General features: G+C 41.7%; 1 protein-coding gene across 2 annotated transcripts in view; it reads right to left on the bottom strand.

Annotated features, from left to right (window-relative positions):
- FAM184B (family with sequence similarity 184 member B) overlaps positions 1-18,913 on the bottom strand; it is a 119,474-nt gene that overhangs the window by 79,921 nt on the left and 20,640 nt on the right. The window lies entirely within an intron of this gene.

Genomic DNA, 18,913 nt, shown 5'->3' with positions numbered 1-18,913 from the left:
CAAAACCAGAGACATTACTTTGCCAACAAAGGTTCGTCTAGTCAAGGCTATGGTTTTTCCTGTGGTCATGTATGGATGTGAGAGTTGGACTGTGAAGAAAGCTGAGCGCTGAAGAATTGATGCTTTTGAACTGTGGTGTTGGAGAAGACTCTTGAGAGTCCCATGGACTGCAAGGAGATCCAACCAGTCCATTCTGAAGGAGATCAGCCCTCGGATTTCTTTGGAAGGAATGATGCTAAAGCTGAAACTCCAGTACTTTGGCCACCTCATGCGAAGAGTTGACTCATTGGAAAAGACTCTGATGCTGGGAGGGATTGGGGGCAGGAGGAAAAGGGGACGACAGAGGATGAGATGGCTGGATGGCATCACAGACTCAATGGACATGAGTTTGAGTGAACTCCGGGAGTTGGTGATGGACAGGGAGGCCTGGCGTGCTGCAATTCACAGGGTTGCAAAGAGTCAGACACGACTGAGCGACTGAACTGAACTGAACCCATTTATCTTGCTCACTTTTGTATTTCCTGTACCTTGAATTATGTCTTGCACAAAGTCTGTGTCCATGAGAAAGGTCTGCTGCTGCTAAGTCGCTTCAGTCGTGTCCGACTCTGTGCGGCCCCATAGATGGCAGCCCACCAGGCCCCGCCGTCCCTGGGATTCTCCAGGCAAGAACACTGGAGTGGGTTGCCATTTCCTCCTCCAATGCATGAAAGTGAAAAGTGAAAGTGAAGTCGCTCAGTCGTGTCCGACTCTTAGCAACCCCATGGACCAGGCTCCTCCATCCATGGGATTTTCCAGGCAAGAGTACTGGAGTGGGAAAGGTCTGATGAATCATAAACAAATGGGTTTGTATTAAATGGCTCACATCACAAACACAATACAAAAAGAAACATTATGTATACATACATAAAATATATGTAGCTATTTATAGTTCAGGGCATATTTTGGGAGTAGCTAGGAATTTTTCACTGTAGCTTTTAAGACCCAGTTGTGCTGTTGTTTATACCCCTCACTTCTTGAAATAACACAAACAATTTTGCTTTTGGGAGAGTTCTGATGTCAGGTTGGCCTCATTGTTCAGGTGACAATAAACAGACAAGGAACAGTGGCAGCTGCCCAGCTGGAAGTTGGCTGGGAGCAATGAGTTTTTTCATGATTATATTTATTTAATATTTATAAATGATAACTGTCACCAGGAGCCAGGCTCCCAGGTGCTTTGTATCATAAAGCCTCATGGGGGGTTTATGTTTTATATCATGTATTTCTTTTTCCATCACAGCGGTCTTCACTGTCTGCTCTCCATGAAAGTAAACTGCAAAGCCATATGGTCCATTGTGTTGGATTTTTGTAGCTAAAGGGAACAAATGGCCAGTTCACTATTTTCCTTAAACAATATATCCTCCACAAATTTCTTCCTATTTTTAAAACTGAAGTATAGTTGATTTATAATATCGTGTTAGTTTCAGGCATATAGTAAAATGATTTGGTTATATATCTATATTCTTTTAAAAATTATTTTCCATTACAGTTTTTTTGGGCTTCCCTCATAGCTCAGTTGGTAAAGAATCTGCCTGCAATGCAGGAGACCCTTGTTCAATTTCTGGGTTGGGAAGATCCACTGGAGAAGGGATAGGCTACCCACTCCAGTATTCTTGGGCTTCCCTTGTGGCTTAGCTGGTAAAGAATCCGCCCGCAATGATGGAGACCTGGGTTCAATCCCTGGGTTGGGAAAATCCCCTGGAGAAGGGAAAGGCTACCCACTCCAGTATTCTGGCCTGGAAAATTCCATGGACTGTGCAGTCCATGGGGTTGCAAAGAGTCGGACACGACTGAGCAACTTTCACTTTCAAAGTTTTATTACAAGATATTGAATATAACTGTGCTATACAGTAAGTCCTCATTGGTTATTTATGGTAGTATGCATCTGTTAATCTCATACTCCCAAATTATCCCCTTCAGTAGCCATAAGTTTGTTTTCTATGTCTATGAGTCTGTTTTTGTTTTGTAAGTCCATCTGTATTTTAGATTTCACATACCATATGGATATCATTTATGATCATATAAGTGATATCACATGGTGTGTTTCTCTGTCTGACTGACTTCACCTTCATCTCTAGGCCATCCACGTTGCTGCAAATGGCATTATTTCATTTTTTTTTATGGCTGGGTATATGTACCACATCTTCTTTATCCATTCTTCTGTTGATGGATATTTAGGTTCCTTCCATGTCTTGGCTACTGTAAATAGTGCTGCTATGAACACTGCATGCATCTATTCAAATTGGAGTTTTTGTCTTTTCTGGATACATGTTTAGGTGTGGGATTGCTGGATCACATTACCTACCACCAATTTCTTTTAAAGAGAAAGAAATCACCCTTACGAAGCAAAATATATCTCTCCTTATGCACACGTCCCCTTTTTGGTCATGGTTTTCATTATGGGGGATACAGAATGCTCAAAACAAATCTAAATCCTTGTGTGCTTGAAGCTGACATTCAAGTAAGAGAGTCAGACAACAAACATGTGAAATAAGTGGAATAAACAATCTGGTAGGAAGTAATAAATGCAAAGAAAAAGTATAAAGCAAGGAAGGAACACTTGAGGGGTGGAGTTAAAATTTTACACACAGCAGGGAAGGAAGGCTTCACTGAGGAAGTAACATTTGAGTAGAGAGCAGATGGACACAGGAGAGAAACGAATGAAGGGCGTTGGGGAAGAGCACACCTGGCAGAGGTGTAGCAGCAGAGTCCCAGAGGCACAAGGATGTGGTCGGGCTGATGCAGTAGCACAGAGGCCAGTGTGCCTGGGGCAGAGCGAGCAGCGAGGGCAAAGAGTGGGCAGGAGAGGCGAAGGGCTGGGTTGTGGAGGTCCCATGGCTTCTTGAAGAACTCTGGGTTTTACCCCATGTGAGACGGGAAGCCTCGGAGAGCTCAGAGTGTGATCTGATCCACATTTTATAAAGATCACTCTGGCTGCTGTTGAGAATGGTGGAAGCAGGAGATTCATTAGGACACATGTCTCTTCCAGGTCCCACCAGTCTTTTTCCCCATCTTCATTCCCCCGGTAATCTTCCTCCCTTGCCCACTTCAGAACCAAGAGCCATTTCGTACTCCCTTTGTCCCTATCAAAATGTATTTTTGGATTCTTCCATCACACTAGTCAACAGCAGCTGCCATTATTAAGCAGATTCATACCCAAGAAAAGCAGAGTGAAGAACAACAGTTTGTAGAGGTTCCACAGAGTGAAGGGGGTCTATGTTCTCCCCACTCTTCAGTCAGGACTTCTTCAACTGTAAGCAAAATGAATTCAAGTGTGCTCATCTTCTATTGTTGATAAAGAAATGACCACAAGTTGATAAAGAAATTACCACAAACAGACAAGTATGATGTGGCTAGGTTCTTGCTCAAGGGCTCAATGAAACTGAGGTGTTACCTGCTGAGTTCTCATCTGGAGCCTCTGGGGAGAAATTTGTCTCTCATCTAATTCAGGCTGCTGGCATAATTCACCTCCTTATGGCTATACAACTGTTATCTGGAATTGCTCTCAGGTCCTAGAGGCCACCTGCATTCTTTAGTACATGGTACCTCCATCTCCCTCACTGAGTTTTTCTCATACTTCAAATCTCTCTGCTTTCTCCAACTGTAATCTCTAGACTGGGCTTTCAGGGTTCATGTGATTAGGTCAGATTCACCTATTCTGTCTATCTTAAGGTCAATTTACTTGAACCTTAGTTACAACTGCAAAACCCCTTCCAGAGAAACCTAGATTGGTGTTTGATTGACTAAGACAAGATGTGTATATACCAGGGGCTGAGAATTTGGGGCCATGTTAGAATCTGCCTAGTAGAGTCAGGTAAAAGGAAGCAAGCATACTGACTCACATGTCTGGGAAGGGCCTCCCAGAATACAGGGAAGAGGGAAGAGCTGGGTCAGGCCTCAATGTGCCCATGACTCACATACATTCTCTTTCTACTCACCTCTCATCCCTGCTCACTTCTGCCTGTCTGCATTCCCCAGAGGTCCTCTCCCCAAAGAACAAGAAAGACCATCATCAGTTTCCCTATTTCCTGCAATCAGAGTTTTGTTACTCCAGCAGAAAGAGAATTTCTTTCTCCCAAAGTTTGAATATCAATCCTAAGGATTCCAGCCACCTAGGTCATGTGCTCCTGGCTGGGATGGGAAGTAGAGCACCAAGACTGAGAGCCCTCTGAGAACCATGTGGAGAGTGGGAGGGGTTCTCCAAATGGGGGAAATGGAAAGCTTGCTGTATAGACAGACAGACCAACTGTGACCCTAGTCAGCTGTCTCACTCTTTCCCCCAAAGACCTTCAATCCCCTCTGCATCCCTCCCTTTCCTTTTCTTACTTAACCAGCCTTGCCTTCTTTACCTCTCATGAGATCTAGTTCTAGAATTCACAAGATTAAGTTCAAACCTACATGGGACTTCTCTGGTTAAGACTCTGGGCTTCCAATGCAGGGAGCCCAGGTTCAATCCCTGGTCAGAGAACTAGATCCCACATGCCACAACTAAAGATTGAACATCCCGAGTGCCACAACTGAGATCCAGAGCAGCCAAATAAATAAATACAAATAAATTTAAAAAAATTTTTTTAAATATTGATTCAAGCCTATAATAGTTGGGGGTGTGGGATATAGTTAGACATTAAAGTAATAATACTTTGTAGAATAAAAGAATCCTGGACTAAAATTTAGTCCTTACTCTACACTAACTCAGACAGCCATTTTGCTTTTTTGCATTTGTTTTTCTTGGGGACGGTCTTGATCCCTGTCTCCTCTACAATGTCACGAACCTCCATCCATAGTTCATCAGGTACTCTGTCTATCAGATCTAGTCCCTTAAATCTATTTGTCACTTCCACTGTATAATCATAAGGAATGTGATTTCGGTTATACCTGAATCATAGGCCTTACAAATAGCTGTGAAAAGAAGAGAAGCAAAAAGGAAAGATATGCCCATTTGAATGCAGAGTTCCAAAGAAGAGCAAGGAGAGATAAGGAAGCCTTCCTCAGCAATCAGTGCAAAGAAATAGAGGAAAATAATAGAATAGGAAAGACTAGAGATCTCTTCAAGAAAATTAGAGATACCAAGGGTACATTTCATGTAAAGATGGGCTCAATAAAGGACAGAAATGGTATGGACCTAACAGAAGCAGAAGATATTAAGAAGAGGTGGCAAGAATACACAGAAGAACTGTATAAAAAAGATCTTCATGACTCAGATAATCATGATGATGTGATCACTCATCTAGAGCCAGACATCCCGGAATGTGAAGTCAAGTGGGCCTTAGGAAGCATCCCTATGAACAAAGCTGGTGGAGGTGATGGAATTCCAGTTGAGCTATTTCAAATCCTGAAAGATGATGTTGTGAAAGTGCTTCACACAATATGTCAGCAAATTTGGAAAACTCAGCAGTGGCCACAGGACTGGAAAAGGTCAGTTTTCATTCCCACCCCAAAGAAAGGCATGCCAAAGAATGTTCAAACTACTGCACAATTGCACTCATCTCACATGCTAGTAAAGTAATGCTCAAAATTCTCCAAGCCAGGCTTCAGCAATACGTGAACCATGAACTTCCAGATGTTCAAGTTGGTTTTAGAAAAGGCAAAGGAACCAGAGATCAAATTGCCAACATCCACTGGATCATTGAAAAAGCAAGAGAGTTCCAGAAGAACATCTATTTCTGCTTTATTGACTATGCCAAAGCCTTTGACTGTGTGGATCACAATAAACTGTGGAAAATTCTGAAAGAGATGGGAATACCAGGCCACCTGACCTGCCTCTTGAGACACCTGTATGCAGGTCAGGAAGCAACGGTTAGAAATGGACATGGAACAAGACTGGTTCCAAACTGGGAAAGGAGTATGTCAAGGCTATATATTGTCACCCTGCTTATTTAACTTATATGCAGAGTACATCATGAGAAACGCCGGGCTGGAGGAAGCACAATCTGGAATCAAGATTGCTGGGAGAAATATCAATAACTTCAGATATGCAGTTGACATCACCCTTATGGCAGAAAGAGAAGAAAAACTAAAGAGCCTCTTGATGAAAGTGAAAGAGGAGCGTGAAAAAGTTGGCTTAAAGCTCAACATTCAGAAAACGAAGATCAATGGCATGCGGTCCCATTGCTTCATGCCAAATTGATGGGGAAACAGTGGAAACAGTGCAGATAGTGATTGCAGTCATGAAATTAAAAGACGCTTGCTCCTGGGAAAGAAAGTTAAGACCAACCTAGACAGTATATTCAAAAGCAGAGACATTACTTTGCCAATAAAGGTCCATATAGTCAAGGCTATGGTTTTTCCAGTAGTTATGTATGGATGTGAGAGTTGGACTATAAAGAAAGCTGAGCACAGAAAAATGGATGCTTTTGAACTGTGGTGTTGGAGAAGACTCTTGAGAGTCCCTTGGACTGCAAGGAGATCCAACCAGTTCTGGGTGTTCATTGGAAGGACTGATGTTGAAACTGAAACTCCAGTACTATGGCCACCTAATGCAAAGAGCTGACTCATTGGAAAAGACCGTGATGCTGGGAAAGATTGAGGGCAGGAGGAGAAGGGGACTACAGAGGATGAGATGGTTGGATGGCATCACCGACTCGATGGACATGGGTCTGGGTGAACTCCGGGAGTTGGTGATTGACAGGGAGTCCTGGCATACTGTGGTCCATGGGATCGCAAAGCACTGGACACGACTGAGCAACTGAACTGAACTATACTAACTGTGATATGGAGCACGTGGCAGGGGTCCACTGTCCAGTTCTCTCTTTCCAAGAACTTGATGTGTGGAGTATAGTCAGCCGGTACCTTTAGATTCACTGTGACAGTCCCACCAAGGCAATGATTCCTTTCCACCCCCCACCCTCACAAAGCTGCTTCTACCCAACAGCTAAGTCCAGAGGGCTTGGCTATTTCTAACCAACCCAAGACTCCTCTAATGTGCCCTCTCTGCTCAGCAGCCCCTCATCAGCCTGGCCAAGACCCTTTCTTAGCTGGACTGCAGTCTGTGGATTTTTCCACCCAATCTTTCCTTCCCTCTCACCTCTTATAGGTGTCAGGGCTGCACCACAGTCAGTAGGTGCTCCCTGTCTAGTCCTGTTCCCTCTCCCATTCTTCAGACACTTCTCCCAATAAATCTCCTCCATGTCAAAATTTGTCTTGGTGTTCATTATTTGGAAGATACAATATAACATCAAGGGAATTGGACTGGATTTCTTCCAGCTCTAAAACTCTATCTGCTTGGGGGATACTACAAGCTTATACCTGTTTCACGAGAGAAGAGAAAATTGGCTGAGCATTTAGGTCTCTAATCCACAACTATTTGGAGCCTATGTTCATTGCTTCTTTTGATTTTTATGCACCCTCCCCCCCACCCCACCCCCGCTTTTGGTAATGTCTTATCAAGTAAATATTTCTGAGCAAAGTTTCAGATGGCTATAAACATTTCAGAGACTGGCTGAAAGCTGGCCTGAAGCATTATTTTACCTTAGCCAATGGTTCTTATACTTCAGTGTGCAGAAAAGTCCCCTGGGGGTATGTTATAAAAGGCAGCTTCCTGGACCCAACCCAAAGACAGCTTCACTCAAGAGGAGGGTAGGAGGCCCTGGGAATCTGCTTTTGCATTAAACTCCCTTATGACTGATGCTGTTAGTTTACAGAGTAATTGAGAAATGAGAACTCATGATGAAGAAAATCTACATTCTTTCTTAAGTTTTACAATGATTATTTACTAAGAACCTATAGGGTGCTGTGAGAAGCTATACAGAGTCATTAGTTCTGCATGCATGGTGGGGGCTGGGGTGGGCCAAGACGATTTCTCAAAAGTGGTAATTTTCTGCAGCAGGCCATAAAAAGTAAGAAAGAATTTGTCCCCCAGCCAGTAACATGGTGAAGACACTCAGTATATGTAGATCACATTAGACTGGGGAACTGAGGAGTCCTGGAGTTGATTGGCAATGGAAGAGAAGACCAAGGGAAGGAATGTGGACTTTCTAGATTATCTCAGTTACCACCTTGGACTTCACTTTCAACACCTGTGATATCAACAGAGAACATCACTACAGAAATTTAGGGAATAGCCCTCTTATCTTGAGAAAACACAAGGTCAACAGAAAGTTGAAAGTCAGAAGTAGTAAATGCTACTTGCTTTTTCTTTCGTAGCATAATAGGGGCCTGAATTTAGAATGGCACTAGATTGGAAACTCTCTGTGATGCCTTGGGATCTCTGCTCTGGCTCCCAGAGGTGCCTGCTGTATTCTGAGGCTTCTCACAGCCCCAGGAATGAGCATCTAATTGGTTCGGGAATCCCCTATTGTCTCTCAGGGTTAGCCAGATACAAAGGACCCATCTATCAGTGAGGGCATTTGAGCCCCTTGATCCCAGTTCAGAAGTGAGGATCAAGATCCTCTGATCCACTGATGGTCCCTAACGTTGATCCATAGTTGTCCTTCAATTTGACATATGGTTTTGCCCCTTGTGCTTCAATCCCCTGTAAAATTTTTTAAAATGATTTTCTTTCTTGTTATCAAAGCAATATAGGATCAAGGTAAAAATAAATCAAAAGAACCATTATTATTTAAAATTACTCCCAATTAAAAGACTCTTTTCAAAAAAAGAGTACATATATCTTATAATTTTAGAGGTTTAAGGGTGCTCTGAAGTACATCTATAAATTTCTTACTGCCAATGTACCTTATTCAGGAAAAGTTTTGAAATGAGGAAAAAGGAAGACAGAAGGTATCAGGAAAAAAAAAAAAAGAACAGAAACAGATCTAGATATTGAATTGTTGTACAATCTATACATTTAGTATTTGTTGCCTTGAACAAAATAAGTTTAAATAAACATAGTTGCATTACCTTAAGAAAGACAAAGAATAAAAATCACCTGTATCCTCACTGGTTCAAAGAAATAGTTTGGCTAACATTTGGATGCGTTTCCTGTCAGGTTGCCTTTTTAAAAAATATTTTATTTATTTGTCTGTGCCAAGTCTTATTTGTAGCATGCAGGATCTTTAGTTGCAGCTGTGGGATCTAGTTCCCTGACTAGGGACTGAACATGGAGCACACGGAGTCTAAGATACCGGACTACCAGGGAAGTCCCAAGGTTGCCTTTATATGTATATGTTTTAAGATATTTATTTTCATAACTATGATCATGGTATGCAATCAATTTCATTTCCTCAGTTTTGCATTTACCATTATGAGTGATTTTTTTGTTCATATACATCATGCTTAATGTGGACATAAAATTCTACCATGTACCTCTATCATATTTTACTGCTATATACACCTATTATTGGAAATTAAAGTCATTTTCAATGTTTCATTGTAAATAACGGTGCTTAGAATACAGAATTGCATTAAAGTTTTTTTCACACTTTGGATTTTCCCCTTAGGATGAATTCTCTGATGTAGATTTTGAGGATGAAAGAATAAGAAAGCTTTGAAGAGTTATCATCACATTGTCAAATTGCTTTTGAGAACAATGAGAACATTTCATACTGTTACCAGCCTAAACAAATGTCTACATCACCACACCCTCACCATTGTTGTGTGTTTCCTGTTCTTTAAGCTTTACAAGTCTGTTGGCAAAAATTGCTGATTTACTTCCCATGGATGTCTTTTAATCCCATGGCCCTTGATTCCCAGAGATGCCACTAAGATATTACAAATAAGAATTACAGATGTTTAAAAAATTGTGTAAAAATCATTTAACCTTCATAAAAGCAGTTTTATTCTTTCAGTTCATCATGCTTCCTTCTCATATTTTTAATGGAAGATTTCTCAGTCTCGGCACTTTGACACTGCAGCATCCCAGGTGCCAATAGCTCCTCTCTACTCTACTGTGAGAACCAAAAATGGCTTCAGACATCACCAAGTATCTCCCTCCTGACACCCAGCAGCCCCGAGGGATAGGGAGTAGCCTCTGAGAACCCAGTGTCCCCTGGGAAGAAAATAGCCCCTGACTAATGAAAAACACAGAGCTGTAAGTCCAAGTTTCGATAGTCCCTATACAACATCCTTTTCTGCCTCCTTCCTTGTCAACAAAAACCCAATTTCATTCAGCTGTCCTCTCCCATGGGTTCAGGGGGTGAATTATGGCAAATTATGCCTGGTCTAAGTCAGGCCTTATAGTTTTGTCTCATTTATCAATGACTCATTTTGGTTTGGGCATGGAACTTGGTCCTGGCCAAGAGGACCCAAGGAGACATCTGAAGGACTTCTGGAAAAGATTTCCTTACAAATAAAAAGAAGCACAAAGGAGACAATGTCCTTCTTCAGGAGATGTCATGTCTCTGTGTGTTGCCTGGAACAGCCAGTATGGAACTCTAGGGGAGGAAAGCATTGACATGCATAAGATGAAGATGGCAAGCACATGACCTGTGGTGACATCCTTGAGACACTGAATTACCAGCTACGGAGAGGCTCTACCTCCTGACTTCTTGTTATGTGAGATAACACACCTTTAGATGTTGAAGACTGCAGTGTTTTCCACAATTGCATCCAACTGGCTTTCCGGGAGCCCCAGACACAGTCCCAAAGAGATGTAGTGAAATCAGGGAGTCTGGATAGCTGATTTGGACCCTCTAGATCCAGACAAGCAGGTCCAGAAAGGTAGAGGAATAGTGGGATAGAAGCTGTTCCTCAGGGAAGTCAGGAGCTCAGAGAAGAGATGACTTCCAAGGCCACTGTAAAAAGTAACAGTCCTTAATACACAATGACTGGCTCTGTGTTCACTGGGTCAGAGTGGGCAGGACTGAGCCTGGAGGTGTCCAGACGAGTAACTGCAGGAGCTAGGAGAGGCAGGGCCTCTCGGAACTAGTGCCTCTGTACCCTGCTGGGAGGGGAGTACTATAATACAAGAGAAAGAACAAGGGTTTGGGAACTGGAGTTTCAAGAGGGATTTCAAACCCATGTCTGACATGGGTGGATGGGTGAGTAAATGGATAGGAAGGTGGTGGGGAGGGCAGATGGGTGGAGGAAGGGCTGGTCAGAAGCTGCATGGGTGAAGAAGTAATGAAGAGGATGGGTGGGAGGTGGGGTGAGTGAGCGAATGGGACAGGTGAATGGAGGGGCAGTCGTAACTAGATCGATGAATAAACAAATAATAACAACTCTTTGGGTTTTGTTTTGCTCACAGACAGCCACCTTTTAAGGTGGGAAGGAACTTCTGGGGATCTCAGGAGGCCACATTCCCATTTCACTTTGTAAGTGAAAAAGTGAAAGTGTTAGTCCCTCGGTTGTGTCCAACTCTTTGTGACCCCATGAACTGCAGCCTGCCAAGCTCCTCTGTCCATGGAATTCTCCAGGGAAGAATATTGGAGTGGGTAGCCATCTTCAGGGAATCTTCCTGACCCAGCAATCGAACCCAGGTCTCCTTCACTGCAGGTAGATTCTTTACCGTCTGAGCCACCAGGGAAGCCCTTTGTGGGCATCCTCAAGAGGATGCCCAGGTTATCCCAACTGTTTACTATTTAAAACTTGCAAATGTTATAAAAATAAAAAGAAATAAAGACACTTTCTACAAGTCAGGCATGTAAATGAGAATTACAAATGAATTTTCAGGATATAGGGCTACAATCATAAATCTAATATCACTGCAAATAAGCTTTGGCCTATACTGAATCCAAGATAGCTGCACTTATTAAAATTAAAAGAACAGTGAAGATGAAAGCAATGCACGTCTTTTTCACTGGCAGGCGGTGTGACCGACTCCTGAGTTCCTCTCTTAACCTCAGCAATTTGCCCTTGAAAGGAGCAGCTACTACTAATTTGCTTGCAGGCTTTTTTAATTTTCTTGTTCGTCCTTCAGTTAGCAAAACCAAAATATCCTTTCAACGTTGGTAGCTGGGCTTTGGTGCAGTTTCCTCTCACGTCTGTTTGACCCCTATGCTGAGGTTTCGTCCCCCCTACCCAACTGAGGTCCCTCCTGAGCGTTCCACTGCCCCCCTTGCAGGCCTCCAATGCCTCCCCCGTTATGCCACACTCATTAGACTCTGTCTCCTCATTGTTATCAGGGGTTCCTTCAGGAAAAGAATCCGCCTGCAATGCAGGAGACCCCGATTCAATTCCTGAGTTAGAAAGATCCACTGGAGAAGGGAAAAGCTACCCACTCCAGTATTTTGGCCTGGAGAATTCCATGGACTATAAAGTCCATGCGGTCACAAAGAGTCAGGCATGGCTGATCGACTTTCACTTTCAGGTTATTCCTAACCTAGCACAAAAGTCTTAAGAATAAATGAATCAGCTTGAATTTTTTAAGACCAAGTTTTATTAAAACAGGCTTTTAAAACTGCTCTGTATGTATATTTTATTCAAATAAAATGTCTAAAATGTATTTAAATGGAACACAGCATTATTTTTTAAATAAGGCAATTTTCCTGCTTACTAAAATCTGCTCTCTTATTGTCAAATTCAGAGGTTATTAAATGCTGGGATTGGTTGCCCAAAGAGCTTTCTGGCTGTCACTCCCTGGAGGCCTTTAAAAATTGACTAGGATTAAAATATATGATTCAATAGTTTTCCCAATTATAAAAAATAACCAGCTGAGAAAGGTTAAGGAAGGAAATATTCTATTTACAATAGCAGCAAATATACACAACACACAAGGGAACAAATTGAAGAAATGCGTAGAATTTGGATCTAGAAAACTTAAAAGCTGTGAGACATAAGAGTGAAAGAGAAGACCTACTGTGTTTTTGAACAGGAACACTTAATACTATAATACGTAAATTCTCTCTAAACGAATGCATATGCAGTCCTACACAAGCAATCATACACAAATATCAACAGGATTTTAGGTAGAGCCAGACACCCTGATTCTGATATCCACATCAAAAATTTAAAAAGTGAAATCCAGGAACTATTTTGTAAAGTAAGTGTAGCAGGAGTGGACTAGCCCTATCAGTAGTTTTTATAATATAGCCCAAAGCTTATTATAAAATTATAATTATTAAATAGCTTGGTCCTAAATATGAAATAGATAGATGATTAGAACAGAGGAGAGTCCTGATTGCTAAGTTAATGGTAAAGACAGCATTTCAAGTCCATGGGGAATGGCAGAATTACTCAATAAATGTATAGAGAAATTGGCTAACCATTTGGAAAGAAATAAACTGAATTCCCACTTTACTCTTCATATCAAAACTAAACCCAGATAGAGTAACAATTTAAAATAAAAATAAAACCATAAAAATATTAGAAGAAACCATGGATTACTTTAGTTATATTTATTTCATATATTATATTAATTTATAATTTTGGAGATGGGTAAAAGCCTGTCTGGGCTTCCCAGGTGGTGCTAACCATAAATAACCTGCCTGCCAATGCAGGAGACATAAGAGACATGGGTTCAATCCCTGGGTTGGGAAGATCCCCTAGGGGAGGGCATGGCAATCCACTCCAGTATTCTTGCCTGGAGAATCCCATGGATAGAGGAGCCTGGCAGGCTACAGTCCATAAGGTCACAAAGAGTTGGACACGACTGAGCAGCTAAGCTGTTATTTACCTACACTATTAGTTTCCTATTGTTGCTGTAATAAATTACCACAAGTTTAGTGGCTTAAAACAACACAAATTTATTATCTCACACTCTGGGACTCAAAAGACTTAAAAGCAAGGTGTCAGCAGGACTGCATTCCTTCCTTCCAGAGGCTCCAGTAAAGAATCTGTTTCTTTGCCTTTTCCAGCTTCTAGAGGCCACTATCAGAGAAGGCAATGGCAACCCATTCCAGTACTCTTGTCTGGCAAATCCCATGGATGGAGGAGCCTGGAAGGCTGCAGTACATGGGGTCGCTAGGAGTCGGACACGACTGAGCAACTTCACTTTCACTTTTCACTTTCATTCATTGGAGGAGGAAATGGCAACCCACTCCAGTATTCTTGCCTGGAGAATCCCAGGGATGGGGGAGCCTGGTGGGCTGCCATCTCTGGGGTCGCACAGAGTCGGACACGACTGAAGCAACTTAGCAGCAGCAGCAGCAGCAGGACCACTATGAAGTTTCCATAGTGTATAGCCGCTTCCTCGAGTCCCCTGAATCTCTACTTCTACAACCACATCTCCTACTATGCCTCTGACCCTTCTGCCTCCCTTTAAAGGATTTCTGTGAAGTTTAAAGCACTTTCTATGAAGTTTTCTTACCAAAAAAACTGAACCTGAATCTAATCAGTCTTGTAAATGGAACCACCATTTTAAAGGAAATGTAAGTGACAGAAAAACATGTAAAAAAAGCACCAAGGGTGGAATTGGCAAAATTGAAATTTTTGGAAACTCTAGAATAACCCAGTTTTTTTACAAGGAGGGGAATATGCTTCTGTGTGTGTGTGAAACTATTGATTAAGAGAAACCTAAAAGACTTATCAACTGAGTTGCAAAATATCATTTGAATCTTGATTTGAAAAGAAAATGGTAAGAATTTTATGAGACAACACTATGAAACAATACAACTACTACAAGAAGGATTTACTGTTAATTTTTTCAGTGTGATAATGGTATTGAATATTAAGGATATGCTACAAAAAGGGATACTTATCTTCCAAAGATATACACCTAAATTTTTATGGATGAAATACTTCTGAGATTGCTATAAAATAATATAGAAGCAGGGAGTAGATATGGGTTCAAATGAAGCAAACAGCATAAGTCAGTAATCATTGTTAAAGCTGGGCAACAGGGAAACAGTGTACTGAAATGTTGTAAATATACTTGAAACTTTCATGGTAGAAGTTATATAAAAATGACAATAAATGTCTTGTTGGGGAGCACATGATTGGTATCACCAGAATCACATCAAGAAATTCAGCTGTAAGGGATCCTGAGAAATATAATTCTAAGCTTTTCAGCCTCTGCAGCACTTGGCAGAATCAGGGTTGAAATATGTGGGAGTGAAATGTTCAACACTGTTCACCCTCAAATCTGTAACTCAAATCCTGACTCTCTCCTATAGGACCATAAAAAATATCCAACTGCCTCCTTGGCACCTGACTTGGATGTCTCACAGGACCTCCAACTCTACACCAAAGCCAAAGCTAAAGATAACCCTCTCCTGCTACTTACCAGCTGTGTGACCTCAGAGAAGCCCCTTAGCTTCCCACCTCTCCAGTGTGTGAACTGAGAAAATCAACTAAATCACCTCCAGGTCATCAACAGCTCCGGGAATGGATAGGACTAAAACCTACCCGCTTTAGACAGTACTAATTTAACTCTATGCTATATTTAAATAACAAGTCATCTTAAAAGGGACTTAGCCTATATGTTTTTAGAAGCAGCACTATCTCATGATAAATTTAGCATCAATTTATCCATCAGTAATCATTTACTCAATATCAGTGACTGCAGTATATTTAGCTGAAATTTCAAACAGCCCATAACAGCTTTCAGTATGGGCGCATGCGTCCTAGAACCGACCCAGCCAGAAAGCTGCCTCTCTGTAGCCAAGGAGCTGTCTGTTGTTGTGAAGATAATTTTGATGGCTGGGTTTCCTTCTTTTTTTTTTTTTTCTGTATCTGTTTCAGAAATGTGACAGGTGCAATTTTTTCCAAGGCAAGAGGAAGAGATGGCTTTGACCTCTGGTGCCTGTTGAAGCATCTGCAGGAGGGTGAGTTGTCATTTTTATTGCATAAGTGAGGGTGTTGCCACAGTGAAGCGAAGGGGGTGATAAATAAGATTCTTGGAGGCTGTTAAATGGCACTTAGTGGGAGGAGGCCTGAGTGACAGCTGCGAATGGCGCAGGGATCACAACAACATGCTTCTCTTCCTGTGTCTCCCTACGCTGCACGCTGGTGCTGCTGCTGGACTTCATTTTCTGTCCACTGGAATGACTTGCCTGATTTAAGGGAGTAAAATGTCAAGTAAGCTCAATACAAATAGGAATAAAAGATAATTTGAAAAATGTGGAGAGAAAGTGGTTCAGCCTCTTTTGGTCAGTTCAGAACTACTCCCAAGTGTAACAATAATGCATTTTAAGCTCAGCTTTGTTGTTATCGTGTAGCTAAGTAGTGTTAGACTCTTTTGTGACCCCTGTGGACTGTAGCCTGCCAAGTTTCTCTATCCATGGGATTTCCCAGGCAAGAACACTGGAGTGGGTTGCCATTTCCTTCTCCAGGGGATCTTCCTGACCCACGGATTGAACCCGCATCTCCTGCATTGGCAGGTGGATTTTTTACCACTGAGCCACCAGGGAAGCCCTGAAATCAGTTTATCTATGTTTAAAAATGAAACTCTCAATATTAAGTAGTAATACAAGTTCCAGAAGAACATACTATTTATATAAAAATAAAAAAAAACAAATATTATTTATTAGTGTGTAGAGAAATGTAGCAAACACTGAAGAGAAGCAAGAAAATGACAAATAAAAAATTTTGATCAGGGGTTACCTCTGGGGAGGAGGGGAAGAAATACAATTAGGGAGGGACACACAGTTATTTATAATGTCTTGATGCTTTAGCTGAATAGTAAATACATGTTCTCATTTTATCCTTATTTTTTGAACTTTGCATATAGGGACCATGTATTTTTTTTTATGTGTGAAATATTTCATGAAACTGCCAAGGTTCCACACCAAGCTCTGTTTTCAAAAATGCTGCTATGAAACTGGTCAATGCTGTTGTAGTATAGAGAGGAGACTTTTAGACACATTGGGAATGTGGGAAAGAATTAATGGATTTTGTTGAATTCTAGTGCCTTCTGGGGTGAATATACTTTAAGTGTGCAGATGACACAAACTTCTGCAGCAGTATGAACTGTACATACCACAACCACCACAGATCTGGAGCTGATTTACAGAGCAAACTTCTGAAGCTGTGACTAAACTCAGTTTATCTTTCCTCAGAGGCAATATAAGCCTGGGCACTATCAGCTTGGGCATCCTATCCTATCCTTTTTTTACTGAAGTATAGTTGATTTACAGTATTACATTAGTTTCAGGTGTACAAATAGTATATTTAAATAGATTACACTCCATTTAAAGTTATTATAAGATATTGACTATATTCCCTGTGCTGAACAATATATCCTTGTAATTTATTTATTTTATATATAGTAGTTCGTGTCTCTCAGTCTCCTATCCCTATCTTGCCCCTCCTCCCTTTCCTCTCCCCACTGGCAATACTAGTTTGTTCTCTATATCTGTGAGTCAGATTCTGTTTTGTTATATTCATTTATTTGTTTTATTTCTTAGATTTCACATATGTATTAAGATAAAGCCTTTTTCTCTGTCTTATTTCACTAAGCATAATACCGCCTAGGTCCATCTATATTGTTGCAAATGGCAGAATTTCATTTTTTATGGTTGAGTAAAATTCCCGTTGTGTGTGTATGTATATATATTTATATATATATATACACACATACACACATACCTCTTTATCCATTCATCTGTTGATAGACACTTAGGTTGCTTCCATTCTATCCTGTCCCTGAGATTCAAAGGAAATGAGACTTGAACCTCCAGTAAACATACAGTGGGAATCTCAGCATCATCCACCTTTTGGGTTTCCAGGGAGCTGGCTTCTGTTTCTCCTAGACCCCTCTAGCTCCACATTCCTGCTTCCACAGGACTCATTCCCTTAAGGGATCAGCTCAAGGCCCTGATGTGCTTTTCTGCCTCTGGAGACATTGCCAAGTGGTGAACAATGCTGGATCAACTTAACTTTCCCAAGGACCATCTCTACAGGGGTTGGGGCAGCAGACCAGCTGCAATGTTGGGAAGGGTGTCACACTGCAGAGTATCATAGCTCAGCAAGTAGCTCAAAGATGGATACCAGGCATCCAGGTTCTTAAGTCAAGGAAGTTTTCAGCCATTCACTGTTGTGTTTTATATCTATTTGCTATGTATTTTAGTTGTCATCTCTACACAGCTGGGCTTCCCTGGTGGCTGGGACAGTAAAGAATCTGCCTGCAATGCAGGACACCTGAGTTAGACCCGTGGGTCGGGAAGATCCCCTGGAGAGAGCAATGGCTACCCACTCCAGTATTCTTGCCTGAAGAATTCCATAGACAGAGGAGCCTGGAGGGCTGAAGTCCATGGGGTCACAAACAGTCAGACACAACTGAGTGATTAACACTTTCACTTCATTTAGGTCGTACTGCTTTCAATATTTGTCAGGTGAGGAATCAAAGTAATTTGTTAGGTAACTTTCTAAGGCTCTAGACCGTCTGTGATTGACCCATGATATGAATCTAGGCCTGGCTAACTGCATAGCTAGGGCTCTTTCCCTATATCAGACTGTGACCTATAAACATCTCAGAATATCATGACATGCATGGTTTATAAAGAATTCACATACAAATTCTAAGGTGCCTCTCTCCCCAAGGAGGACACATGGAGAAGGCAACCAGAAGCAGCCAGGAAGAGGCATGAAAAGCCAACATGAAAACAGATACCCATCTAGGACCCACAGGGAAAGAGAGGACAGAATTTGGTAATGGTGGTTATCCAGGATCCCTTTCGCAACTAAGGAAACCTTGACTGTACCCCTGATGTGCCCCAGAGATACAAGGAATGTATCTCCTTGTATTTTACTTTTTCTTTGCAGCAATCCTGAGGCAGGTAGATGAGGTGGGCACTATGCCTTTCAGATCAGGATAGGGAGTCCTGGGGAAATTTCAAGGGAGTGGTCTAAGCAGTGGTGAGGATGGAACCAGAACAAAGTCTCCTGATACTGTTACAGACTGAATTAGGTTCCCTTCAAAATTCCTGTGTTGAAGCCCTAAACCCCAGTGTGACTGTTTGGAAAGAGGGCCATTTAGGAGGTAATTAAGGTTAAATTAGGTCATAAGGGCGGTGTCTTAATCTGACAGGACTTGTGTCTTATACAAACAAGAAGAGACACCAGAGATGTCTTTCTTTCCATGTGTGTACAGAGGAAAGTCCATGTGGGGACAGAATAAGAGGGT

Source organism: Bos grunniens, chromosome 6 (assembly GCF_055505025.1).
Source record: "Bos grunniens cultivar Pamir isolate PY7600 chromosome 6, Bosgru_T2T1.0, whole genome shotgun sequence".
NCBI classification, from domain to species: Eukaryota; Metazoa; Chordata; class Mammalia; order Artiodactyla; family Bovidae; genus Bos; species Bos grunniens.
The sequence above is the reverse complement of the archived record's forward strand: the minus strand, read 5'-3'. Positions and strand labels throughout refer to the sequence as shown.